Source organism: Lutra lutra, chromosome 4 (genome assembly GCF_902655055.1).
Source record: "Lutra lutra chromosome 4, mLutLut1.2, whole genome shotgun sequence".
Lineage (NCBI taxonomy): Eukaryota > Metazoa > Chordata > Mammalia > Carnivora > Mustelidae > Lutra > Lutra lutra.
This window is the reverse complement of record NC_062281.1, coordinates 177,369,768-177,397,465: the sequence shown is the minus strand read 5'-3', so window position 1 is coordinate 177,397,465 and position 27,698 is coordinate 177,369,768. Positions and strand designations below refer to the sequence as shown.

General features: G+C 46.1%; 1 protein-coding gene and 1 long non-coding RNA gene across 2 annotated transcripts in view; one reads left to right on the top strand and one right to left on the bottom strand.

Moving 5' to 3' along the window:
* Window positions 1-15,088, bottom strand: part of WASF2 (WASP family member 2) — a 79,552-nt gene extending 64,464 nt beyond the window's left edge. The window contains exon 1 of the mRNA XM_047724804.1: window positions 14,900-15,088. The gene's annotated coding sequence lies outside the window, so the exon portion shown is untranslated. The remainder of the gene's footprint in view (window positions 1-14,899) is intronic.
* A 438-nt stretch (window positions 15,089-15,526) lies between these two features.
* On the top strand, window positions 15,527-27,347 carry LOC125098996 (uncharacterized). The gene is made up of 3 exons (XR_007127000.1): window positions 15,527-15,607; window positions 16,000-16,136; window positions 24,836-27,347. It is a non-coding gene; the product is annotated as an uncharacterized LOC125098996 (long non-coding RNA).
* Window positions 27,348-27,698: the final 351 nt, after the last annotated feature.

The window sequence follows — 27,698 nt, the reverse complement described above, 5'->3', positions numbered from 1 at the left end:
TCTCATTCTCTGCTTCACACTTTTTGGATTTGGCAATTTAAAAAAATTTTTTTTACAAAGAGCATTCATTCTCATCATTCGAAAAAGGTATAAATAAAAATAAATCTAAGGTAACTTTCACTCTTTATTTACTTCTAATTGTGTAATTTGTTGCAATGAGTATGTATTACTTTTGCAACTTCACAGAGATTTTAAAAACAAATAAATCTAAGGTATTAGAAAAGGGAAGTAAATTACATGCAAATACCAAAGCAAAAAAAAAAAAAAAAAAGGATGTGATATAAGATTAAGCAAATTAGAGGAGCAGCAGTTTGTTGGGAAGAACTCTAGATACACATCAAAACCCTGGGTTCATGGGGCGCCTGGGTGGCTCAGTGGGTTAAGCTTCTGCCTTCCGCTCAGGTCATGATCTCAGGGTTCTGGGATCGAGTCCCGCATCGGGCTCTCTGCTCAGCAGGGAGCCTGCTTCCCCCTCTCTCTCTGCCTGCCTCTCTGCCTACCTGTGATCTCTGTCTGTCAAATAAATAAATAAAATCTTAAAAAAAAAAACAAAAACAAAAACCTGGGTTCATAATGACATACATTAATGTGGATGAATCACAAAAACTGTAGATTGAACAAGAGAATTCAGACACAAAAGAGTGTATATGGTAGGAGTCAAGAACAGGCAAAATTAATTTGTAACAACAGAAATCAGAACAGTGGTTGCCCCTAAGACAGTGGAGACTGGAAGGGTGTGTGAGGGAACATTGGAAGGTTATAGAAATGTTCTATCTCTTGACTGGGGTGTTGGCTACACGTGTTTACACTTGTCAAAACTCATCTAATTATATACTTGTGCTTCTACCCATTACACAGTATGTAAACTGTATCATTAAAAAATCTGATTGGGGGGTGCCTGGGTGGTTCAGTGGGTTAAAGCCTCTGCCTTCGGCTCAGGTCATGATCCCAGGGTCCTGGGATGGAGCCCCACATCGGGCTCTCTGCTCCCTGGGGAGCCTGCTTCCTCCTCTCTCTCTCTGCCTGCCTCTCTGCCTACTTGTCATCTCTGTCAAATAAATAAATAAAATATTTTAAAAATAATCTGATTAGGGAGACTGGGTGGCTCAGTTGGTTAAGTGACTGCCTTCAGCTCAAGTCACGATCCCAGGGTCCTGGGATCCAGTCCCACTTAGGGCTCCCCCTGCTCTGCAGGAGCCTGCTTCTTCCTCTCCCTCTGCCTGCCACTTCCCTGCTTGTGCTTTCTCTCTGTCAAATAAAAATAAAATAAAATAAAATAAATTTTAAAACATAAAATTAAAGGGGCGCCCTGGGTGTCTCAGTGGGTTAAGCCTCTGCCTTCAGCTCGGGTCATGATCTCAGGATCCTGGGATCGAGCCCCGCATCGGGCTCTCTGCTCAGCAGGGAGCCTGCTTCCCCACTTTCTCTCTCTCTCTGCCTGCCTCTTTGGCTACTTGTGATCTCTGGCTGTCAAATAAATAAATAAATAAAATCTTAAAAAAAATAAAATTAAAAATTTTATTAAATTCAAATAAAGAAAGAAAAAAATCTCACTAAAAAAATAAAGGACAGGGACGCCTGGGTGGCTCAGTTGGTTGGACAACTGTCTTCGGCTCAGGTCATGATCCCGGGGTTCCAGGATCGAGTCCCACATCGGGCTCCCAGCTCCATGGGGAGTCTGCTTCTCCCTCTGACCTTCTCCTCGCTCATGCTCTCTCTCACTGTCTCTCTCTCAAATAAATAAATAAAATCTTTAAAAATAAATAAATAAATAAAGGACAGGGGCCTATGGGTGGCTCAGTCAGTTAAGCATATGACTTAAATTCAGCTAAGGTCATGATCTCAGTGTCCTGGGTTCAAGCCCCACTGGGGCTCTGTGCTCAATGTGGGAGCACACTGAGCTTCTCCCTCTCTCTCTGCCCTTCCCCACCCATGCCTTCACGCATGTGCTCTGCTTTCTCTCAAATAAATAAATAAATAAATAAAATCTTTTAGAAAATATTAAAAATAGGGATGCCTGGGTGGCTCAGTAGGTTAAATCCCTGCCTTTGGCTCAGGTCATAATCCCAGGGTCCTGGGCACTCACCCTGCTCAGCCCTCTGCCTGCCACTCCCCACTGCTTGTGTGCTCCCCCGGCTTGCATATCCTCCTTGACAAATAATAAATAAATAGGTTGATTAATTAATCAATTAATTAATTACAAAGTAAAAATAAAGAACAGAGGGCTAGGAGGATGGGCAAAATGGGTGAAGGGAAGGAGAGATACAGGCTTCCAGATATGGAATGTATACATCACAGGGATGAAAGGTACAAGGTAGGGAATATACTCAACTGTATTGTAATAGCCCTGTTATGATGACAGAAGGTAGTTATACCTGTAGTGAGCATGAAGTTATCCAATCATTATGCTGTGCACTTGAAACTAGTGTAACATTGTGTGTCAACTATACTTCAGATAGAGAGATAGATACACAGAGGCTGTAGAGTACAAAGAAGGGGGAAAAAAGACACTGTTCGACTCAAATCTACTATTTATCAGTTGAGTGACTTAAAGGAAGTTACTTAACCTTTCTGAGCTTGTTTACCTGTAAAATGTAGCTACTAACATAATATAACTTATCTTAAGTGCTGGGGAGTGATTGTAACGGTATATACCGAAGTGGGAGCACTGTGCTTTGCAATTTTTCATTGCAAATGAATGCTAAAGGAGTTTTAAAAGTAAAAAGGGGCAAAACTGTTCTTCAACATCTTACAATTCCACAAATGATTTTGGTATCAGGAATACTATTCTTTAAAGACTATCAATATTCTACAAAGGGAAATTTAGAGTTCTCAATTATGAACAGAAAGGAACATCAAAGGGCATGACCTAAGGCCTCCTTCTACATAGTTAAACACAACTTCTCAAGATATTATTTCAGGGCACCTGGGTGGCTCAGCTGGTTAAGCATCTGCCTTGGCTCAAGTCATGATTCCAGGGTCCTGGGATCAAGTCCTGCATCAGGCTCCCTCCTCAGCGGGAAGTCTGCTTCTTTCTCTCAAAAATAAATAAGTAAAAATTTTAAAAAGAGAGAGAGAGAAAGCATTTTATACTGCTTTTTAGTACTTGCTACAATGATGGCATAATCAGGAGAGAAAAATGTCTCACTTTTGAATACCCGAGAGTAAAAGAACTGTTATTTTATTATGTCGATTACAAACTTTAAGTATCACCATAAGCCACATCATACATACGTGTGTATATGTGTATGTGTGCTTATACACACACATATTCACTCAAATTGGAACTAAGGTGAACCACTACTTCTTTTCAAAAGGGCTTCTATATTCTAAAAATAAGAACCTTACTTCTGTTCAACCAGAATTAATCTTACAACTAACAGAGTATGCTTCAGACTCTCATATTTTACCAGAAAAGAAAAACAGCTTGAAAAGTAATATTACAGGCAAAGTTTAATAGCCTCTCCCATCAATCTCAAACTAATTTTCTTTATTGGTGTGTAGAAATCATGAAGAGCAAATTTTTCTGAGATATTTCTATATCTGAACATTATTTCCTCTGCAAGCATTCAACAATTCTTGTTTCTATTCTTCTCTTTTCTAATTCAATTCTGTTTGGTTTCTAAGTTAAGAAGTGTGCTTCATTTGCATAAATGGTAACTATTCTGAGATACCATTCATAACTATACATTTGAATTCTCCAGAGTACCATTCACAACTTCAAATGGAACAGGAAAAAACTCATTCAACATCACTTTAATGGTGACTAAAATATGAATGATTATAATGTTATATTGTGGAGGATTGGTCAAAGGACAGTGAAGTCCCCAAAAGTTACTACTAACTTGTAATCACTTTATGAATGCCCCAAGGGAACAAGAACCATCGCCTTGACCAATCTACCTATCACAAAAAAAATACTGAGCTTAGAAAAATATGCCCATTAGCTTAACATAATTTTTTTTAAATTATAAAAATGCAGGGCCATCAAAAATTATCAAAGAAAAATCCTGACAAGTCCTGGCAAGTTTTCTATAAAACCAATACTGATTCTTCTCTAGGTGTTAAACTTTTCAGCTGTGAGCTTTTCTGAGAAAATCTTTTATGCAAGGTAGTAATAGTCTAGTAGTTCTTTACTCCACTAATCAGTGGTAGAAACTAAATTTACATAAATCTGTATAAAAATTCAGCTATCTGGGGAGCCTGGGTGGCTCAGTGGGTTAAAGCCTCTGCCTTCGGCTCAGGTCATGATCTCAAGAGTCCTGGGATCGAGCCCCGCGTCGGGCTCTCTGCTCAGCCGGAAGCCTGCTTCCGCCTCTCTCTCTGCCTGCCTCTCTGCCTACTTGTGATCTCTGTCAAATAAATAAATAAAATCTTAAAAAAATAAATAAATAAAATTCAGCTATCTATCTATACTGCTCTAATATATTTATTATTATTTTTTAAGATTTTATTTGAGGTGCCTGGGTGGCTCAGTTGGTTAAGCAGCTAGCTGCCTTTGGCTCGGATCATGATCCCAGGGTCCTGAGATCAAGCCCCACATTGGGCTCCTTCCTTCGCAGGGAGCCTGCTTCTCCCTCTCCCTCTGCCTGCCATTCCACCTGTTTGTGCTCTCACTCTTACTCTCTCTGTTAAATAAGTAAAAAATAAAATCTTTAAAAAAAATAAAGATTTTATTTATTTATTTGAGGGACACAAGCAGGGGGAGTAGGAGAGGGAGAAGCAGGGTTCCCGCTGAGGAAGAAGGGACTCTGAGCAGGAAGCCAGATGAAGGACTTGATCCCAGGATCATGACCCAAGCCCAAGGCAGACACTTGTAAGCACCCCTGCTCTAATATATTTAAACCAGATAAAATAAAATTTGAACAGAAAAAGAAAATAATGGGGCTACTTTAAAGCTGTCACTTCCTGGTTTCCCTAATTTTTTTTTAAAGATTTTATTTATTGGGGCGCGTGGGTGGCTCAGTTGGATAAGCCACTGTCTTCAGCTCAGGTTGTGATCCTGCAGTCCCAGGATCGAGTCCCGCATCTGGCTCCTAGCTCTTCAGGGAGTCTGCTTCTCCCTCTGACCTTCTCCCCTCTCATGCTCTCTCTCACTCTCTCTCTAACTAAATAAATAAAACCTTGAGAGGAAAAAAAAAAAAGATTGTATTTATTTATTTGAGAGAGAGTAAGCAAGGTACCCAGGTGCCTCTAAAGATTTTATTTGTTTGCCAGAAAGAAAGAGAGAAATAGTGAGAGAGCACAAGCAGCTGGAGCAGCAGGCAAAGGGAGAAGCAGACTCCCCGCTGAGCAAGGGGCCCAATGAAGGACTCAATCCCAGAACCCTGGGATCATGACCTGAGCCAAAGGCAGACACTTAACTGACTGAGCCACTCATGCATCCCCTCGTTTTTCTTTCTTATCTTACCCAAATCTTATCCATTTTTCTTTCTTATCCAAAGTCATAACAAGAGATTGTGTAACTAGAAAGAAGGAATAAAAGGCGAGTGTACACCTAAGAACATCTACATTTAACTTCCCTCTATGATTCCACCACCCCTACCCTCTATATAACAGTTCTCAACAGGGGGCAACTGTGCCCCTGGGGAGACATTTCACAACATCTGGAGACATTTTGGTTGTTAGAGATAGTGAGAAGAGGGTACTAATGGGTAGTGAGTAAAGACCAGCGATACTGCTAAACATCCCACAACTAAACATCCCACAACGCACAGGATAGTCCTCTACAATGACAGATGATCCAGCCCAAAATGTCAATACTGTCAAGGCTGAGACACCCTACCCCAAGGCCTAAGACCTACCTCTCAGAAGACACTCAATAAATGTTTGCTGATCTGAACTGAAAAGACCATGAATTGGAAGAAAAGCAAAACTTACAAGAACGAAGTAGAAGACAGAGGCCATGATTTAAGCGTTATTAGCATCTACTAAGCCTTTACTGCGTGTTGAGCACCAGTCCTATCAAAAATGAATGATTCCAGGGCGCGTGGGTGGCTCAGTGGGTTAAAGACTCTGCCTTCAGCTCAGGTCATGATCCCAGGGTCCTGGGATCAAGCCCCGAATCGGGCTCTCTGCTCAGCAAGGGAGCCTGCTTCTCCCCCTCTCTCTCTGCCTGCCTCTCTGCCTACTGTAATCTCTGTCAAATAAATAAATAAAATCTTAAAAAAAAAAAAATCAAAACTTAAAAAAAAAAAAATGAACGATTCGGGGGCACCTGGGAGGCTCAGTGGGTTAAAGCCTCTACCTCAGCTCAGGTCATGATCCCAGGGTCCTGGGAATCGAGCCTCAAATCGGGCTCTCTGCTCAGCGGGGAGCCTGCTTCCCTTCCTCTCTCTCTGCCTGCCTCTCTGACTACTTGTGATCTCTGTCAAATAAATAAATAAAATCTTAAAAAAAAAAAAAAAAAAACGATTCAGTCCTGCTCTTAAGGAGCTCACAGTCAGGCAGAGTGAAGAGTTTGTAATCTGTCTAATATCAGATTTGACAAACTGATACACACAGAAGAAAACAGGAGAGCCTAGGTGGCTCAGTCGGTTAAGTATCTGCCTTTGGCTCAGGTCATGATCCAAAACCTTGGGATCAAGCCCAAGTCAGGCTCCCTGATCAGTGGGGAGTAGGCTTCTCCCTCTCCTTCTGCCCCTTCCCCTGCTCAAGCTCTCTCTCATGCATGCACTCTCTCACAAATAAATAAAATCTTAAAAAGTAGATGCGCCTGGGTGGCTCAGTTGTTAAGCATCTGCCTTCGGCTCAGGCCCCGCATCTTGCTCCCTGATCAACGGGAAGCCTGCTTCTCCCTCTCCCACTCCCCCTGCTGTGTCCCCCCCTCACTCTGTGTCAAATAAATAAATAAATAAAATCTTTTAAAAAAGAAATTTTTTCATTTGAGAGAGGTACAGAGACAGAGAGAAAGCACAAGCAGGGGGAGAGGGAGAGGGAGAAGCAGACTCCACGTGGAGCTGGGAGCCTGACATGGGACTTGATCCCAGGACCTAGACACCATGACCTGAGCCGAAGGCAGACTCTTAACCTTCTGAGCCACCCAGGTGACCCAATAAATTTTTTTATTAAAAAAAAAAAAAAAAAAGGAGGGGGGTACCTGGGTGGCTCAGTGGGTTAAAGCCTCTGCTTTCAGCTCAGGTCATGATCCCAGGGTCCTGGGATCGAGCCCCGCATCGGGCTCTCTGCTCAGCAGGGAGCCTGCTTCCTCCTCTCTCTCTGCCTGCTTCTCTGCCTACTTGTGATCTGTCAAATGAATAAATAAAATCTTTAAAAAAAAAAAAAAAAAAAGGAGGGACACCTGGATGGCTCAGATGGTTAAGTGTCTGCCTTCGGCTCAGGTCATGATCCCAAGTACCGCATCGGGCTCCCTGCTCAGTAGTGAGTCTGCTTCTCCCTCTGCCTGCCACTCCCCCTGCTTGTACTCTCACACTCTCGCTCTGTCTGTCTCTCTGGCAAATAAATAAACAAAATATATTTAAAAAAAAAAAAAAAAAAAAAGGAGAGAATATACAAAGGAATCACTCAATTTTCCCCCGGCAGGCTTCATGGAAGAGATGACATCTTGTTCAGTTCAGAAGAGCAGGAAGTATCTTGTTTCATAGCTTATGAGCCTCTTTCCAAATAAAGAACCACTCATTTCTTCGGTCAACAAAAAACATCCCCCCACCCAAATCCCAAACAATTACTGCACTCTGCACCTATTCTCAGTTTAGCAACTGTCACCCTCATCAGTCTTACTAAGTAAAACCACTACCCCAGAAATAAAACTTTCAGTTGCCTGCAGACACAGACTCTGTCTAATCCTGCCTAAGTCACAAAATCACAGCCTACCAACTAACTGGCAATGATCTAACTATGGGCCCACATCTACCAACGCCATCAGTATCTTAGAAAGCTATTTTGCTAGGATGCTTGGTTATCTCAGTTGGTTAAGAATGTTAACTTTGGGGCGCCTGGGTGGCTCAGTTGGTTAGGCAATTGCCTTTGGCTCAGGTCATGATCCTGGAGTTCTGGGATCAAGTCCCGCATTGGACTCCCTGTTTGGCAGGGAGTCTGTTTCTCCCGCTGACCTCTCTCCTCTCATGCTCTCTCTCATTCTCTCTCTCTCTCTCAAATGAATAAATAAAATCCTTAAAAAAAAAAAGAATGTTGACTTTGGCTCAGGTCATGATCTCAGGGATGTGAGACAGAGCCTTGCATTGGGTTCTCTGCCAGGCATGGAGCCTGCTTAAGATTCTCTCTCTCGGGGCGCCTGGGTGGCTCAGTGGGTTAGGCCGCTGCCTTCGGCTCAGGTCATGATCCCAGGTCCTGGGTTCGAGCCCCACATCGGGCTTTCTGCTCAGCGGGGAGCCTGCTTCCTCCTCTCTCTCTGCCTGCCTCTCTGCCTACTTGTGATTTCTCTCTGTCAAATAAATAAATAAAATCTTAAAAAAAAAAAAAAAAAAAATTCTCTCTCTCTCCCTTTGCCCCTTCCCGCCCCTGCCATCACTTAAAAAAAAAGTCCATTTACCTTACCAAAAAATGTGGGTCCTCTTTCACCCTACCCAATGCATGCCAGGACCAGCAACAAAGTAACCAATATATAGGGGCACCTGAGTGGCTCAGCTGGTTAAAGCATATGACTCTTGGTTTCGGCTCTGGTCATGATCTCAGGTCTGTGGGATCAAGTCCTGTGGCCAGGCTCTACACTCAGCATGGGGTCTATTTGTTCTTCTCCCTCTACTCCTCCCCCCCATTCTCTCTCTTTAAAATAATAAATAAAAATTTTTTAAGAAGTTACCAATAGAGTGCCTGGATATCTCAGTTGGCTAACCGACTGCCTTCGGCTCAGGTCATGATCCTGGAGTCCCGGGACTGAGTCCCGCATCAGGCTCCCAGATCCATGGGGAGTCAGCTTCTCCCTCTATCCTTCTCCCCCTCATGTTCTCTCTCAAATAAATAAACAAAATCTTAAAAAAAAAAAAAAAAAGTAACCAAATATATTTATTGAGCACCTACTATATGCTTATGTCAATGGTTCTCACCCCTCGCTGTGTACTGACATCAGAGCTCCCAACCCAGATATGAATATGTCTTAATGGTAAATTCTAATGCAAGATAAGTAGGGGCGCCTGGGTGGCTCAGTGGGTTAAAGCCTCTGCCTTGGGCTCAGGTCATGAACCCAGGATCCTGGGATCAAGCCTCGCATTGGGCTCTCTGCTCAGTGGGGAGCCTGCTTCCTCCTCTCTCTGCCTGCCTCTCTGCCTACTTGTGATCTCTGACAAATAAATAAAATCTTAAAAAAAAAAAAAAAGTATAAGACACAGTCAGTTCCCATCCTGAAAAGCTCATCCACAATCACAACAGGCTAATTTGGAAAAAGATGTTAGTCTACCAATTGTAGTCCTTTTACAATACTATCAGTGCTTATAAAATAGAAGAAACTGGGATAGTCTGAAAACTGCTCCTATCACCTAGTCCAGTTGTACACCGAATCCACCTGCAACTCCTGATATGCTGTTCTATACCCTTTCTATCTCCTAGACAGTAAAGTACCATTCTCAGGAGCTATGGAGACATCCCAAGTAGGAGAATGAACTGAGGCCCACAAATCAGGAAGCTACAAGGTAACCTGAAAGCCAGAATCTCTCAAATTCACGTCATCATGGGGCTTCTCTTTTTTTTTTTTTTTTTTTTAATTTTTATCTACTTATTTGTGAGAGAGAGAGAGAGAGAGAGCGCGCACGCCAGCACAAGAAGGGGAAGAGGCAGAGGGAGAAGCAGTCTCCTTGCTGGGCAAGGAGCCTGATGGGGGAACTCGATCCCAGAACCCTGGGATCATGACCCCAAATCAAAGGCAGAGGCTCAACTACCTGAGCCACCCAGGTGTCCCATGGGGACTCCTTTAAAGAGAAGAAATACTTCTTTAACCTCCAACATGACCAGTGTACCTCACTGTATAGCTGAAGTGTCCAATAAGAATAAAGAATAGAGTTTTTTTGTTTTTTGTTTTAGATTTTATTTATTTATTTGGGAAAGCCAGACCTAGAGCAGGGTGAAGGACAGAGAGAAAAGCAGACTTCTTGCTGAGCAGAGAACCTGATGCGGGGCTCTATCCCAGACTCCAAGATCATGACCTCAGCCAAAGGCAGACACTTAACCAACTGAGTCATCCAGGCACTCCAAGAAAAGTTTTTTAATTTGCTCTTAGAGGACCTGGCCATTTAAAGAAATCACCCAAATTCATAAGGCTGGTAAATTCAAATTTCTCATATAACATACACTTAAAATAAAAATACTCTAAATTAAATATATTTCAGTAAACTCCCTACCAAGATATCCAAATTGTGAAAGCCTCAAAAATTAAAAATTAAAAATATTGTTAAGTAAACTCTACCCCCAAAGTGGGGCTTGAACTCACACTCTCATGATCAAGCATCACATACTCTACTGACTGAGCCAGCCAGGCATCCCCAAAATTAAAAATTTTTCAGTCGGTAGAGGATGCAATTCTTATCTTGGGGATGTGAATTCAAGCCCCACATTGGGCACAGAGCTTACTTTAAAAAACAAAACAAAACAACAAAACAAAAAACTTACTTCAACCTAAATCCTACCCAGCAGTGATGTCCTCATACTAAAGACCACCCTGAAGAGACCATGAGCTTTCAATTCTGCAAACATAAACCTACAGATCCTCGCCTAACTAGTCTCTCTCTGAATCACATAGAAAAAGGTATAATTCTCTTGTTACACAAAAACTGGTGAGCACAAGACCCTATAGATTCCTTTTTTAGGGGTGCCTAGGTGGCTCAGTCGTTAAGCGTCTGCCTTCGGCTCAGGTCATGATCCCAGGGTACAGGGATGGAGCCCTGTGTTCGGCTCCCTGCTCAGTGGGAAGCCTGCTTCTCCCTCTCCCACTCCCCCTGCTTATGTTCCCTCTCTCTCTGTCTCTCTCTCTCTCTGTCAAAAAACAAATAAAATATTTAACATAAATCAATAATAAATTACTTTTTAAAAAAGAGGTATAGAAAAAAATAAAAATAAATTAAAATTAAAATTAAAAAGAGAGGGCGCCTGGGTGGCTCAGTGAGTTAAAGTCTCTGCCTTCGGCTCAGGTCATGATCCCAGAGTCTTGGGATTGAGCCCCTGGGATCCTGCTTCCTCCCCCCTCTCTCTGCCTGCTTCTCTGCCTACTTGTGATCTCTGTCTGTCAAATAAATAAATAAAATCTTAAAAAAAAAAAAAAAATTAGGGTGCCTGGGTGGCTCAGTGGGTTAAGCCGCTGCCTTCGGCTCAGGTCATGATCTCAGGGTCCTGGGATCGAGTCCCACATCGGGCTCTCTGCTCAGCAGGAAGCCTGCTTCCCTCTCTCTCTCTCTCTGCCTGCCTCTCTGTCTACTTGTGATCTCTCTCTGTCAAATAAATAAATAAAATCTTTAAAAAAAAAAATTAAAAAAAATAAAAAAATAAAAAGAGGAGTAGGGTGCCATTCAATGATCTAAAAGAGAGAACAAGGAGGGTATTAAAAGGTAAATTTGGGAACTTAAGGAAAAATGTAATTGGAACATATTAATTACAACAAGACAATTACATGAAGCATTTTCTATGTACTACTGTTTTTAGGACCCATAGTTTTGAAATTAGTTTGGTTTACAGTATTTCTCCTTGTAATTGTCCATGTCATCATATAACTTTTATCCAAACTTATATGGACCCATGTAAATTTTACCCATTTATCCACAATCCCTTAACTTCAATTCCAAAATCTAAAAGGCTGTAAAAATAAGATTTTCGTTATTCATTTGGTGGCAAAACCCGACATGAAATGACATGAGGCTATTTATAATATTTATTTATACCAGTTGCTGTGAACATTCTGACATTTTACTATAGCAATGGGAATGTGTTTGATTACAAGGTGCTGCCCTGATCTCTCTGGGACGTTACATAACACACAGTACATGTACCATATTCCTTTTCTAAAATCCCAAAAACTCTATATTCAAAATACATCTGGTCCCAAGAACTGTTGTGGGGTGGGGTTTTTTTTTTTTTTGGCCCCAAGGTACTATAGACTGGTATGCTAATTAAGACTAAGTCTTGGGGCGCCTGGGTGGCTCAGCGGGTTAAAGCCTCTGCCTTGGGCTCGGGTCATGATCCCAGTGTCCTGGGATTGAGCCCTGCATTGGGCTCTCTGCTCAGCAGGGAGCCTGCTTCCCCCTCTCTCTGCCTACCTCTCTGCCTACTTGTGATCTCTCTCTCTGTGTCAAATAAATAAATAAAATCTTAAAAAAAAAAAAAAAAAAAAAAAGAGCCTCTGCCTTCAGCCTGGGTCATGATCCCAGGGTCCTGGGATGGAGCCCCCTGTCCGGCTCTCTGCTGGGGGGGGGGGCTGCTTCCTCCTCTCTCTCTGCCTCTCTGCCTGTCAAATAAATAAATAAAATCTTTAAAAAAAAAAAAAGACTAAGTCTTATACAGAAAATATAACTAATATAGAGAATGAAGGTAGATCTTCAGATCAATTCAATGCCTTAACAACTATTCACACATACACAATCCTGTAAAACAAAGCATTAACAAGACTTTTAATAAATGCAAAACTCAAACACACCCTTACATATTTTTTCAAGTGATGGTGATATTTACATCATCCAGTATCTAGATCAATCCTACTTAGATTGAAATTCACTAATTTAAATCACAGTTAATACAGACCAAAAGACTGCAATTGGCAATTAAGTTGAGAAAAAGAATCATCCACTGGTAAATAAGAAACTCAGTAAAATGTTCTGATTTTTAAGAAATTTATCTCGGAGGGTTTCATATCTAAAATTATCATTCTAGGGACGCCTGGGTGGCTCAGTCAGTTAAGCGTCTGCCTTGGGCTGGGGTCATGATCCCAGTGTCCTGGGTCCTTTGCATCAGGTTCCTTGGCTCAGGGGGGAGCCTGCTTCTCCCTCAGCCTGCCACTCCCTCTGGTCGTGCTCTATCTCAAATAAGTTAAAAAAAAATTACAAATAAATAAAGTATCATTCTAGAATACAACTTCTAAACTTTGAACAAATTACAATTGACTTTTTCTGTGAAAGCAGGGCCTTGGACAGGGAGCAACTTAAAGATATCTGAAATGGAAGAAGAGTTTCAGTTCTTTCCTTCCTTCCTCCTTCAGTTGCTGCTTTTCTGGTTTTAGAATTTCAAACAAAGAAATACATATTGGCTCCACTGCTAAGAAACGCCCTCTTTCTCAGCAACTTCCTCTTCCAATTTTCTTCCCTGCCATTGACATACAAGAACAATACACACTGCCGGTCCTACCATTTTGATTAACCAAAAGCTGAGGCTTAGAAAAATTAAGGGCTACAATTTATCATATCCAACTACTTACTAGTCTCTGACTCCAGGTCCACAATCTTCACTCATCTAAAAGTCAGATAACAGGGAACACAAAGAAAGGAAGGAACATTACGCTGCATCACAGGCAGGGTACTGAACCTTCGGTTCCAGGAATCCAAAAAAATTTGAACAAATGGGAAATTTCTCTCATCCAGAGAAAATTTAGGGAGGAGAAACAGTTACTGGGCTGGCTCCCCTCTGAACCAAGAGTCAAATCTATACACCAACAGTTGGTCAACTTCTACAAGCCACCCATTCAAGATTCAAACTGAGTTCTTTGAGGTTCTGACAACTTTAAAGTAACTTTACAATTTAGAAACGGTCCTTTCCAACTCACAGACTGAAAAAGGGGGATGCACTTATAATTAGCCATCCAGAGTTCAAGGTCCAGCCTGTCTCCATGCCAGAAGTCAATTCAAGTGTCTGGGACCAGACCTCTCCCTCCATTTGTGACACAGCAAACTTCTTTTAAGTGGATAATAACTTCCCCCTTGTCTGATGATTCTCAAAGGAAACCACCTTATGATTGGTTGGTAAGTTTTGTGTGACCTTGGATAAGTTACTAAATGTCTCTGAAACTCGGTTTCCTTAAGTGTAAATTCCCAAAAGCGGCTGTAAAAATTAAGAACATAAGCCTAAACAAGGGCTGGCACATAGTAGGAGCACCATAAATGTTTCCCCTCCCACTCCTAACCCCCTGAATTGTTTGGGGCCTAACTTTCAATCATTGCCCCAAGAGGTTCCAAGGATACTTTCCTCTCCTCCCATGCTATGGAGCCCCAGTGTATAAAACTTTGCCATCTCAAAGGCTCTAGGTCCCTAGAGGACCAAGACAACCAGAATCTACCTAATTATAGTCTGGGGTCCATCCAGCCTTCATGGAAGAGCCCCCTTAGCCAACTCGTCTCCTTACCCTGCAGAACCATCCTGTACACATACATACATACATACATACATACGTACATACATACATACGTCCATACACACACTTACGTACACACAATCCTCTCCGCCACTCCTCGAACCAGCAGGCCACGGATCTCAAAGAGCCCTACAATTCCTTCATGGCCCCACTTTGGAAACTAAAGCTCCGCCTGGAGAACAACTTGCCCGAGATCTCCGAGAACATCTGAGATCCAACTCATGTACAACTGCCTGCAAAGCCTTCGTTTTACAAGTAGGGAAACTGAGGCCCTGAGAGGGAAGTGACTTGCCCAAGGTCACACAGCGACTTAGTGCCAGCGCCAGGCCAGGATGGGGGCACTTTCGCAGCCTCACAGATTCGCGGGCCCCTCCAAGTCTCCGAGGGGACCTCCAGGACACCTCCTCCCTGTGGAGGGGAGTGTAGAATAAGAGGCCACCCCGCGCTGACCGCTCCCCCGGCCACTGCCGGTCCGCGGCAGAAGATGCGCCACCCAATCCCCGGGACCCCGCGAGGCTCGAAGGAGGGGGTGGGGGGGTGGCGGCGCGGCCGGGCCCGGCGCCTCACGGCGGGGCCCGCCCGCGGGGACTTGTTGCTCACCTGGTCTCGTGTGGTCGCCCTCAGCGACAGAGAGGCCTACCAGCCGCCCTTCTCCGCACGGGGTCTGTTCCCGTGGGCCGCCTCCGGGAATGCCACACAGCCAAACCCCCCTCAGCTCGCTACGCCCCCAGCCGCGCTCACCCGGCCCGCGTCCGCCATTACGCAATTCCCCGCCCTGGGACACAGCCACACCCCGCCAACGACCCTGATTGGCTCTCTGCCCCACCCTCCTGGGGCTTTCGGGCATTCCATTGGCCCGAGTGGAATGCCAGTTAAATAGCTACGCAAAAGACGTACTCAAGGGTACAGTCTGGGGAGCTCCACCCGAGCTACTTCCGCAATCGGAGTAAACAGCGAGAGGGCAAACCAAGTGAAGTGGGGGTGGAGATTAAACTGAATCAACTCCTAAATTCAAGGTAGGAAAATCCTACCTAAGAAAGTGTAAAAACTCCTACAGAGTGTGTTTAAATATGGATTTCACTTGTTAGAGTTCAAACAACTGGGGTTTTTGGTGGAAGGAAGGGGGCAAACCCATGAACTTTCTGCGGATACCCCTCAAGTTGCAGATAGTTTTGCCCGGGTCTCAGGCCGGACCGAAAGTAGGGTGGGGAGAGTGAGTCATTGGCTCTGGCCCGCTGCTAAACGAGTCTTCCGGGGCGAGGTCTGGGGTCCTGGGACTGGGAGCTGATTCTGAAAGGCCGGGGTCAGGTGAGCAAGACCCTGGTCAGGCGTCACCTCATTCTGCGACCTCAGACGACTTCCTGAACTTATCTGGGTCTCAGTTTGTCCTTCTGCAAAATAGGAGTAATCATGTCGGCCTCATGTCCTGGCGTTTTGAAGCTACATGCCTGAGTTGGGTATATGTGCATCTTGTTGATTATAAAAGGCTGCAGCTGGATACCATTTGACAAATTCACAAGTTAGCGAATATCTCTCATTTAGTTCTTTTGAGCAACTCTGTAAGGCGGATGTTGTCTTCATTTTGCAGGAGAGAAAACTGAAAACTCCATGACTTACCCTGGGTCACCCAGGGAATTTGAAACAACCCCAGGACTCAAACTTGTATCTTTTGTCTTCCATTTCTGTATTTCTCCTCCCAGGCCTGGTGACCCCTGAGAAAGACATTCTTCCACCAATCCTTTAGCATTCTGGGGAGTGTCGTGAGAGTGCCAGTACAGTTCCCCTCTCTCCAGTCACCCTAGGCCCCAGCTGTTTCTAGGGTCCTAGGAATCAGGAGGTGAGTAGGGGATGACAGGTGGGTCAGCAACCCAGACAGAATCCCAAACAAGGACACAGGGGCAGTGACACCACTGTCACTCAATGGTGAGTGGCATTGGCCCTCAGCAGGGCAGCCTCCATGCCAAGACTTAAATCCAGGTCTCTTTGCTCTCAGAACAGGGCTCTTTTCATTACAGGATTGTTTTTCCCAGAAGGGCTGCCTTGGCTGTAATTCCTAGTCCTTTTCCCTCTCTGTAAAGGAAGGAGGCCAATATGGGAGGGGGAGGGGGAGCCGTCTAAGTCTTTAGAATGGCAGAGACCACCAAGTGCATGGTGCTGAAAAAGCCTCAGTGCTGGCTGAGTCAGTGACCTCCAGGCTCAAATTGGGACATATGGTCTGACAACCAATGACTATTTAAATCATGACTGTGGCCAATGGGTGCTGGGAGGCAGCAGGTGCTGTGCAGAAGTCAGTGGCTTCGGGTTAGCCTGACCTGAAATTGAATCCAAGCTCCACCACTTTATAGCTTTTTGAGCCTCACTTATGTCTTCTCTAAAATGGGGACAACAGGGCGTCTGGGTGGCTCAATCGGTTAGGCATCTGCCTTCAGCTCAGGTCATGATCTGGGGGTTCTGGGATCAAGTCCTGCATAGGGCTCCTTGCTCAGCAGGGAGCCTGCTTGTCCTCCTCCCTCTGCCTGAGGCACCCCCCCCCCCCGCTTGTTCTCCCTCTCTCTGTGTCAAATGAAGAAATAAAATCTTAAAAAATTTTCATATATATATATATATGTATATATATATATATATCCACATCAGTGCAAAAAAATATGTATATCCACATCGCTGCTAAAAAAAATTAAAAATTAAAAATAAGATGGGGACAGCAGGGCAGTTGTGAGGATTCAGTGAGTTAATTGTGAAATTAATGAGTCATGTGTAAAAAGTACCTGGTATTTATCTATTCATTCATGGATTCATCTATTTAGTAAAAAAATTACTAAGTACCGGGGTGCCTGGCTGGCTCAGTCGGTAGAGCATATGACTCTTGATTTTAGAGTCAGTGAGTTCGAGACCTATGTTGGGTGTAGGGTTTACTTTAAAAAAAAAAATTGGGGTGCCTGGGTGGCTCAGTGGGTTAAGCCTCTGCCTTCAACTCTGGTCATAATCTCAGGGTCCTGGGATTTAGCCCCGCATCAGGCTCTCTGCTCAGCGGGGAACCTGCTTACCCCTCTCTCTCTGCCTGCCTCTCTGCCTACTTGTGATCTCTGTCAAATAAATAATAAAATCTTTTAAAAAAAGTTATTAAGCACTGACTATGAATAGGCAGCCTGCCAGTGGTACAGCTACAATGGTGGGCAAAAAAGACAGACCCTCATGGAGCTTAGAGTTTAGTGAGGAAGTAAGTCATAAAACAAATGACCAGATGAATCAAAATAGAGTTAGAAACTGGTAAGGAACGAGAAGGCAAAGTACAAGGTGTTTATGAGAGTGCATGTTGGAATGGGGTGGGGCCAGAAGAGGCTTCCTGTAGAGGTGATATCTCGGGGTGAGTTGGTGAATGGGGCTGAACCAGGCAGCTGCTCTTTGGGAGAAGGATTGCAGGCCAAGAAAAGGCATCCAGGCCAGTTGGAATAGGTGGCAATGGGAAGGGAGGACAGAGCTCATGCAGGGGCCTAAGCAAATGAGGTGTTAGAGGTGAGGGAACCTGACTTTGAAATGAGGCTCATTTCCAAGGGTCTGTGTACTTTTCTGGTAGGCCTTGAATACAAGCTTTGAGGCCAACCCAGGGTTTGCATCCTGGCTCTGCCATCTCACTTCAGACTGTGTGACCTTGTCCAGTCACCACACCTCTCTGTGCCTCATCTCCTTTTCTAAGAAATGGGGATAATGATAAAGTGTCATGGGGGGCAGTGAGGACTCAATGCGGAATGTGTCTAAAGTGTCCCGGCACACAGAAGGCCCTCCATAAAAGGTGCTCATTCTTCCCAGCATGAAGGGAGGTGAGCCCGAGGCAGCAGATCCATCAGATAAGTTTAGGAGAGAGCTGATGGAAGCATCCATACACTGGGCAAGTTGTCATCTGACCTTAATTGTTTTGCGAGACTTTGCGAGCCAGGCAAGCCTGGGTTCAAATCATAACTATAGCACTTTCTAGCAGTGTGACCTTGAGCAAGTGACTTTGCCTCTGTGAGCCTCAGTTTCCTTATCCGTAAAATGGGAATCATAATTGTTTTTAATCTCCCGGAACTGTGAAAGTTAAATGAGATAATAAATGAAAAGCACTGGGGCGCCTGGGTGGCTCAGTTGGTTAAGCAACTGCCTTTGGCTCAGGTCATGATCCTGGAGTCCCGGGATCGAGTCCCATATCAGGCTCCCTGCTCAGCAGGGAGTCTGCTTCTCCTGCTGACCCCTCTCCTCATGCTGTCTCTCTCTCTCATTAATAAATAAAATCTTTAAACAATCAAACAAACTTTAAAAAAATAAATAAATGCAAAGCCACAGTGATTGGCACATAGTAAGCAGCTGTTAAATATTAACTTTAATAATATTGTCATTAACTCTATTAGTAATTTAATAATAATTATTTTTGTCGATACCAGCATTACCACCTGTCCTAGGTAAGATTTTGGAGCTTTTGCTTGAAGATTGTCTGACAACAAGAGCCATAGTTTCTCCTTTTAGGCAACGGACATAGACAAGTTGCTTTCTGAGGGGATGGTACTGAACACTTGAGGAATCATATTAATAAGCACTAACACAGAACATTTCCTATGTGTCAAACACATGCTAAGTGCTGTCCATGCATTAACTCATAAATCCTCCTAGTAGCCCTATGAGTGAGGTCCTGTCATTACCGTCATTTTACAAATGAGACAAAAGAAGCACTAAGAGGTTAAATGACTTGCCCAAGGCCACCCAGTCTGCAGGCGGCACAGCTGGAATTCGAACCCAGCCTCTGAACATGAATAGACTTAACTGCGCTTGAGGGTAAGCCCTCCCTCCTCTACCGGCCCGCAGGGATGACATTATCCACTGCCAGTAGCCAAGTCCCAGGCTCTGAAGGCCAAACCTGTTCCTTTCCCACCAGGTTTGAAAAGTAATCCCTGCCTGTTTGTTCCCTGCCCTCTGAGGCAGCTTAGAGCAGGTAACAGACCCTCTTCCACTGCAAGGGAAAGCAAAAAGTCATTTAGAGTCTGAGTCCCAACAGTCTTGGCCAAGTCACACCCCCTGTCTGAGCCTCAGTTTCCTTATCTATGAAATAGGGATGATAGCAGCTTGCTTACAGGGCTGTTGTGAGGAGCAGAAAGAATAAGGCCTGCGTAAACTATGAAGTGCTGTCAGCACAGGCAGGCCTCTCATTGTTGCTATGGAGATGGCAAACACCCCAGGGAAAGCAGCCTAAACCAGTACAGCTGGCAAAATTGCCGTCTCTAGAAAAAGTCCTGGGTTTGAGTCCAGGATCTGCCTGTTACACCTTGTGTGACCTTGAGCAAGTTATAAAACCTGGCTGAGCCTCAGTTTTCTCATCCATAAAATGGAGTGAATAATACCAATTGTACAGCTGGGGCGAAAAACACTGAGGGAATGCATAAAAAGCCATGAACCAATTCCTGGTACAGAGCTGGCAGAACCCAGTGTGTTAAGGGAAGAAACAAATCACAAGGACCATGAAGAATCACAGTGACCCCTCTTCACCACCCCTGGTTGAGGGGAAGAAGATGGAGACCAGTGTGTTCAGAGCCCAGGACAGTCTGCAGCCACTTCCCTACCTCTAGCATCATCAGCTCTTGCTGGGTCCACTGCATCTCTCTCTCTCTCTCTCTCCTTCTCGTCAAACAAGTTCTTCTCCACTGAGCAATCCCAGGGGGCCCTGAACCTCAGTTCCAGCCAAGCTCACAGGCTTTCCCCGCCTCCACGTCCTTAATCCACAGCCTTTGCATTTGCCATTCCTTCCACCTGGAATGCTCTCTCCTCCCGGAGCGCTTGTGATGGGGAGAGGGGGGGTTGCTGAAGGAAAGGGATCTGGAATGATGCTCCCCCCCTCCTCACTCCACTCCCCTACATCTCCCACGCTGCATGCCTGACCTCCCCCCCTTCCCAGCGTGGGGGGATGAAGCAGCATCAGGACGGGGAGGAAAAGGGGGAGGACTCCATGAAGGGCCCTCTGTGGGGTTTTTCACCTGCTCAGAAGAGGCAGATGGAAATGAAAGCTCTAGAAAAAAAAAATGCCTGCCGCTCTGCTCCGGAGGCCCCCTGCTCAGGGAAGCCTCCCTGCCTTCCCACTGTGCCATCTTCTCTTCCTCCCCCTCCTCCTGCAGGCAGGTGCCACAGTCAAGGAAAATGGGTGGGCGGCAGGCCAGGGAGACATGGGTTCAAATCCCATTCCTGTCCCTTACCCAGTGACTGGCCTGGCCTTAGCAAGAACCTTTGGCCCCCACACACCTCATTTCTCAGTAAAAGGACAAACAGCCCTGCCTCTCAGGCGGCTGTGAGGGCTAAGTGGGGTGCCAGATGAAAATGCCTGGCACAGCCAAGGTGCTAAGCCATGGGGCAAACTCACAAGCACCATGCGGGCCCGGCCCAGCTCTCAGCACCTTACAGATACTCGCCCATTGAATTCCCGATAAGGTAGGTACCCTTAATCTCCCCTTTTGACAGATGATGAAACTGAGGCACAGAGAGATGATCTACCTTGTCCAAGGTCACACAGCCAGTGAGAGGCAGAGCTTCATCTCCGTTCTGCCCACCACATTATGGTGCGCTCAGTACTGGCTGTCACGGGTATTGTTGCTTTTTTTTGTTTTGTTTGATTTGTTCTTATTGGCGCTGACTCTGTGCCCTCAGTGAGTACATGTTATTCTTCCCCCACATTCAAAATCTTGCCTGAATTTTTCCTCCGTCATGACATCCTCCAGGTTGTTTCTTTAAAGAGCATACATTGCTCTCTCCTCTGGCCAGGCCAACCCAGGGCTCTAGGGACCAGTGATCCATCCACCGAGTCTCTGTTTTTCAGCAGCTCCCAATCTGGTGGGGAAGAAAATACATACATTAAAAAAATATTTGTTTCAAGTTTTTTTAAGTTTAGGGGTGCCTGAGTGGCTCAGTCATTAGACGTCTATCTGCCTTTGGCTCAGGTCATGATCCCAGGGTCCTGGGATCGAGCCCTACTTCGAGCTCCCTGCTTGGTGAGAAGTCTGCTTTTTTCTCCCACTCCCCCTGCTTGTGTTCTTGCTCTCGCTGTCTCTCTCTCCGTCAAATAATTAAATAAAATCTTTAAAAAAAAAAGATTTTTAAAAATTTATTTATTTGAGGGGTGCCTGGGTGGCTCAGTGGGTTAAGCCTCTGCCTTCAGCTCAGGTCATGATCTCAGGGTTCTGGGATCGAGTCCTGCATCGGGCTCTCTGCTCAGCAGTGAGCCTGCTTCCCCTCTCTCTCTGCCTTTCTCTCTGCCTACTTGTGATCTCTCTCTCTCTCTCTCTGTGTCAATAAATAAATAAAATCTTTAAAAAAAAAATTGGGGGCGCCTGGGTGGCTCAGTGGGTTAAGCCTCTGCCTTCAGCTCTGGTCATGATCTCGGGGTCCTGGGATCGAGCCCCACATCGGGCTCTCTGCTCCAAGGGGAGCCTGCTTTCTCCTCTCTGCCTGCCTCTCTGCCTGCTTGTGATCTCTGTCTGTCAAATAAATAAATAAAATGTTTAAAAAAAATTTTTTTTATTTATTTGAGAGAGAGAGAGCACAGGCAGGGTGAGTGGCAGAGGAAAAACAGGCTCCCCGCCGAGCAAGGAGCCCAATGTGGGACTCTATCCCAGAACCCTGGGATTGTGACCTGAGCTAAAGGCAGAGGCTTAACCAACTGAGCCACTGAAGTGCCCCTACATACATAAAAATTACCATAAAAGAGGGAGACACCAATTGCAGCAGGAGCTGTAAGCTCACAAAACCCTCAACCTAACACAGCTGAAGGATTGAGCAGGTTCATAGAGGAGGGGTCATTTGGGTGGGGCCTTGAAGGGTGAGTAGGAGTTCCTCAGATACGGTTCTTTTTTTTTTTTTTTCTTTTAAAGATTTTATTTATTGGGGCGCCTGGGTGGCTCAGTGGGTTAAAGCCTCCGCCCTCGGCTCAGGTCATGATCTCAGGGTCCTGGGATCAAGCCCCTCATCGGGCTCTCTGCTCAGCAGGGAGTCTGCTTCCCTTTCTCTCTCTCTGTCTGCCTCTCTGCCTGCTTGTGCTCTCTCTCTCTGTCAAATAAGTAAAATCTTTAAAAAAAGAAAAAAAAGAATATGATGTGTAGTGCAGACCCTGCAAAGGGGACTAGGATAAATAAAGGTTAGAGAGTAATATATTTTGGGTCAGTTCTGTGCCAGACCCTGTACTGTATATGCTGCAGGTATAGAGGTGGAGAGAGAGTAATTGGGCCCTGAAGATGCTTCCAGACTTGGTGTGGGGCGGGGGGCGGGGGGGGGGGGGGCAGAAAGCCACAAGTAAAGCAAAGATATCGGTATTAAAGAAAAACCCAGAGGGGCTTTAAGACTACCTAAAAGAGAACTAAACTTGTCATGGGGTCAGTGAAGGCTTCCTGGAGAGGTGCTGATGTCCAGGCTAAGACTCAAAGAGCAGAGCCCCATGATGTTACCTACTGCCACCCAGCCACAAAAACAGTGCTGGCCGGGCGCCTGGGTGGCTCAGTGGGTTAAAGCCTCTGCCTTCAGCTCAGGTCATGATGCCAGGGTTCTGGGATCAAGCCCCGAATCATCTCAGTGGGGAGCCTGCTTTCCCCTCTCTCTCTGCGTACTCGTGATCTCTGTCAAATTAAATAAATAAAATCTCTAAAAAAAAAAATTAAAAAAAACAGTTTTGACTATAAAATAAGAGTAAGAAACCCCAATAAAGTTCTATTTTTTCCCATGAGTGCTCTTTAATTTTTTTTAATTATCAAACATCAAATTAGTTTTTTTTTAAGATTTTATTTATTTATTTGACAGACAGAGATCACAAGTAGGCAGAGAAGCAGGCAGAGAGAGAGGAGGAAGCAGGCTCCTTGCTGAGCAGAGAGCCGGGATGGATGTGGGGCTCGATCCCAGAACCCCGGGATCATGACCTGAGCCGAAGGCAGAGGCCCTAACCCACTGAGCCACCCAGGCACCCTGAACATCAAATTAGTTAAAAAAAATAAATAAATAAGGGGCACCTGGGTGGCTCAGTGGGTTGAGCCGCTGCCTTCGGCTCAGGTCATGATCTCAGGGTCCTGGGATCGAGTCCCGCATCGGGCTCTCTGCTCGGCAGGGAGCCTGCTTCCCTTCCTCTCTCTCTGCCTGCCTCTCTGCCTTCTTGTGATCTCTCTCTGTCAAATAAATAAATAAAATCTTTAAAAAATAAATAAATTAAAAAAAATAATATTTGGGGGCGCCTGGATGGCTCAGTGGATTAACCATCTGCCTTCGGCTCAGGTCATGATCTCAGGGTCCCCAGATCTATCAGGCTTCACACAGCAAGGGGCAGGCACCCTGCTCAGCGAGGAGTCTGCTCGCCTCCTGCCCCTCCCACCTCATACCCCCCCATAAGTCAATAAATAAAATAATATTTTTTAAAAATAATATATGTATATTTTTTTACATATATGTATATATGTATATATATATATGTATATGTATATATATGTATATATACATATATGTATATTTTTTTATGTGTCTCTGCTTTGCTAGTGCCCTAAACACGTGCTCGGTCTACTGATTGGGTAATCAGACAGGGTGATAGGCCAGAGGGAGTCATCCAGGTGAGAGGTGGAGAGGGGTGTGGAAAGCAGAGGGAATTTCACAGGCAAAGGCCCAGAGGCAAGAGGAAAGATGGCACTTTGGGGAAAAAGGAAATCCTTTGATGAGAGCTGGCAAGTGGGAAGAGGTGGCAATAGAGAATTGGTCTGGATTTTCAGGGAGCCGGGGAGGCACGAAAGGGCTTTTACTGGGATACACCATAATCCAGGGTCCCTTCTGCAAGAGCTCACTCTGAATATTTCTAGAGACCTATTTCCGGTTTGAATCCATTCAGTCCAGAGACCCCGTGTACCTACTAGGCTTCAAGCACTGACCCAGGTGCTGGGGCTGCAGCAGATAATTAAGGGCTTGGCGGGCAGGGACACTGATGGCCACCGGACAGTGGGTCTGGCTGGACAAAGGCTTGGAGCATGGAAGGCCCTGCAGAGAGAGAGCCAAGCCCAGTGCCGGACAGTGAGGCCCTGAGGTGGGAGATGCCATTCAGGCTCTTTGCTATGAAGAGGCCAGAGGTTCCTAAGATAGGAGAATAAAGGAATGAAAACGGGGGCAGAGGCAATGGGCGAGGGGTGTAAAATCCTCGTCTTGTAACCTCCCAAGAAGGCGGCCAAGTAGGCAGAGGGGCAAAAGGCCCAGCCAAGCCCTTCAGCCCCCCGTGCTTTCCCAGGCCTGCCAAACCCTGCAGCTTGGCTCCTCGTGGCTCCAGAAGTCAGACCCAACCCTGAAGGAGAGCAGAGGCGGGTGAGGAGGGCTGGAGGGAAAGGCCCCGGCCTCTGCCCAGCAGGGCCTTCCCTCCCAGCGGCTGGAGCCAACCGGGCTGAGGAGCCAGAGGTTACAGGGAAGGATTAAGGAGTTGGTTGCTTTTTTACCCAAACTGTAGCTGCATTTCTCTCTCTCTCTCTTTCTCTCTCTCTCTTTCTTTCTTTCTTTTTTTTTTTTTTAAAGAAAAATGTTCCTGTACACGCACCCGGAGGCTTTTGCAGGAGGCGGCTGTTGGAGAACCGGGAAAACAAGCCAAGAAACAAGAGAGAGGAAGAAGACCACGCCTCGCCTGGCAGATTCCTAATGGCCCAGGAGACCTGGGGCTTTACTGTGGGAGGCGGTGGGGGGGGGTGAGGGGGTGCTGGCTCGGGTGGGAGGGAAGGGCAGGCCGAAGGACAGCCACTTGCTGGTCGGTGACCTTGGGCGGGATGCTGCCTGCTTCCCTCTGGTGAGAACGGGGAGGAGGGGGGCAGGGGCAGGGCTGGCCGGCTGAGGTCACAGGAAGGCCCCTTCCAGCCTGAAACGCGATCTCGGGATGTGGGGCCTGCCAACCTGCAGCGACCCTGGGCCAGCAGAGATGAAAGGCTGCCTGTCCCCAGCTTCCGGACCCCCGAGGCCCCAGTGCCTCAGACTTGAAGGGCAGCAAAGCTGCTGCAGCTGGCTGGAGCCGGTTCCTGGACTCCCCACCCCACCTGATGTCATCCAACCCTCCCTTCCCTGTTTGGCTGGGGACCCTCAAGCCCAGAGAGGGCTGTTGACCTACCGGAGGTCACACAGCAAGTTGGAGGCTGAGCCAGGGCTCACCACAAAGTCTTTGGGCTCCAAGTCCAGTTCGCATTCCCTTTCCCAGAAACTTGGCTGCCTGGGGCCTTACCCCAGGGAGTGGGAGAGACCCAGGGTTAGGGGAGACAGTTGGAAGCTGTGTCCTTTGAAGTCAAGACTTAATGTTGACTAAAGTGCTTTTCTTTTCCTTCTTTCTCTCTATCTCTGTCTCTGTCTCTCTCTCCTTTTTTTTTTTTTTTTTTTTAAGACAAAAAAGAACGTTCCAGGCCCCTGCCATGAGCCTGGACTTGCTCTGCTGGCAGGGGAAGGAATGCAGCTCTGGCCGCCACAGCCGCTGGTGGCCAGCTGCAGCCTCCGCTCCTGCCGCTCCCACCCCAGTGGGCTCGGGGACAAAGGCCTCTTCTCAGGCTGATCCCCTCCAGCTCCCTGGATCAGTGGGGGCAGAGCATCGACCCAGAGGCTTGGTTACAGACCAGCTAAGACGCCGTCCCTCTCTGGGCCATAGTGTCCTTTCTAGAAAATGGGAGCCAAGGATTTGCCTGACCTACTTCTCAACATTATGTGGGGTCTCCAAAGAGGTAAAGTTACAGAAATACAGACCTCTCTCGGCGCCTCCTTCTGCCTGAGGGTCTGCCTACTCAGACAGCCCTCTGCCTCACCCGAACCCCCCCTTCCTCAAGCTTCACCTGGCCAGCCCCAACTCACTCAGCTCGGCTCAGCAGGACCGTCCCTCGCTCTGGGGAGCCTTCCCTCACCTCCAGACAGCACTGCTCCTTCAGGGTATTTATCACTGTTATAATTAAATAATTAATTGTGTAATTGGATCTGTCTCCCCACTACAATGTGAACTCAAGTAATAGCTGACACCCAATGCTTACCCAGTACCGGGGACCTTACCAGGGACTGCCCACTGAGTCCCTGTGGCAGGGATTGTCCATTCCCCTGTCTTAATGGATGAGCCACCTGAGACAATGAGAGGTTTGGTGACTTACCTGAAGTCACAGCCAGCTGGAGGTTCGTCCAGGACGGAGAACCAAAGAGTTGCAGAACCGGGATTCAAATCCAGACCTCAGGCTGTAACCATTACCCCTCGAATAAGGCAGGCTGAGCTTGTTCCCTGCTCCTCCCCAGCTCCCAGAACAGCGGTATACAGTAGGTGCTCAGTGTGAATGAATACACAAACAGATGAGGAAGATACATTTTGAAGAAGAACAAAGCACCTTCCAGGAGTGAGTTTTGCAGGTGCCAAGTGTGGAGCTGAGGCATGGTTGGGGGACAGGGTGCCCAATAAATTGTGAAAGACCAATTATTGGCTTCCCTCTGGAGGGCACACTTGGGCCAGAAGCCCCGGAGGCCATCTCTGACAACTCCTTCCATCTCATCCCCAAGTTCTGCTTGGTTTCTCCTCAGTGCACCTCCTCTTCTCCATCCCTCAACTCTCATCTCTTTCTTGGATTTTTTTTGAATAAGCTCTCTACCCAATGTGGAGATTGAACTCATGACCCAGAGAACAAGAGGCACATGCTCTACTGACTGAACCAGCCAGGCCCCCTTTTCTTGGATTTTTGTAACAACTGCTTTACAGGTTTCTCCATCTCTAACTTCTCCTCCTTCAAAGTGGGCTCTCAGTGTAAAAAGCTGAGTGCGGGTGCTGTCCCTCTTTACCCCCTCCTTCACTAATGAGCCTTCCATGGCCCCACGGCTCTCTGGATAAAGCCCATACTCCTCACCAAGGCTTCTGCCACCAAGCCCTGCCTCCACCCCTCCAGTTTTCCCTCCTACCCCCCTCCTCCACATGTCCTCTGTTCAAGCCACTCTATGTAGTAGATGTTAAGAGCACGGAAGCAGGGGTGCCTTGGTGGCTCAGTGGGTTAAACCTCTGCCTTCGGGTAGTGATCTCAAGGTCCTGGGATTGAGCCCCACATCAGGCTCTCTGCTCGGCGGGGAGCCTGCTTCCCCCTCTCTGCCTGCCTCTCTGCCTACTTGTGATCTCTCTCTTTCTCTCTGTCAAATAAATAAATAAATAAAATCTTAAAAAAAAAAAAAAAGCACAGAAGCAGAGAGGCCCGGGTTCAAGTCTTGGTTCTGCCACTACAGCCGTGAGAGTCTGTAAGCAAATCACTTCCCCTCTCTAAGCCTTGAGTTACTGCATCTGGAAAATGGGCATTATTCTAATACCTACTTCACAGAGTCATTGTAAGGAGTCAATGAATACAGAAGGTATTCTGAGCCCAGTATCTGACATCAGAAGGTATTGGCTGAG